This window comes from Oncorhynchus tshawytscha, unplaced genomic scaffold (genome assembly GCF_018296145.1).
Source record: "Oncorhynchus tshawytscha isolate Ot180627B unplaced genomic scaffold, Otsh_v2.0 Un_contig_1723_pilon_pilon, whole genome shotgun sequence".
Classification (NCBI taxonomy): Eukaryota; Metazoa; Chordata; class Actinopteri; order Salmoniformes; family Salmonidae; genus Oncorhynchus; species Oncorhynchus tshawytscha.
The window spans coordinates 252,093-252,500 of record NW_024609633.1 but is presented as its reverse complement, the minus strand read 5'-3'; positions in this window follow the sequence as shown (position 1 = coordinate 252,500).

Sequence of the window (408 nt, the reverse complement as noted above, 5' to 3'; positions counted from 1 at the left end):
TATCTATACCAGTACATCTGACTGGGTGGTGATATCTATACCAGTACCTCTGACTGGGTTGTGATATCTATACCAGTACATCTGACTGGGTGGTGATATCTATACCATCTGACTGGGTGGTGATATCTATACCAGTACATCTGACTGGGTGGTGATATCTATACCAGTATATCTGACTGGGTGGTGATATCTATACCAGTACATCTGACTGGGTGGTGATATCTATACCAGTATATCTGACTGGGTGGTGATATCTATACCAGTACATCTGACTGGGTGGTGATATCTATACCATCTGACTGGGTGGTGATATCTATACCAGTATATCTGACTGGGTGGTGATATCTATACCATCTTACTGGGTGGTGATATCTATACCAGTATATCTGAATGGGTGGTGATATCTAT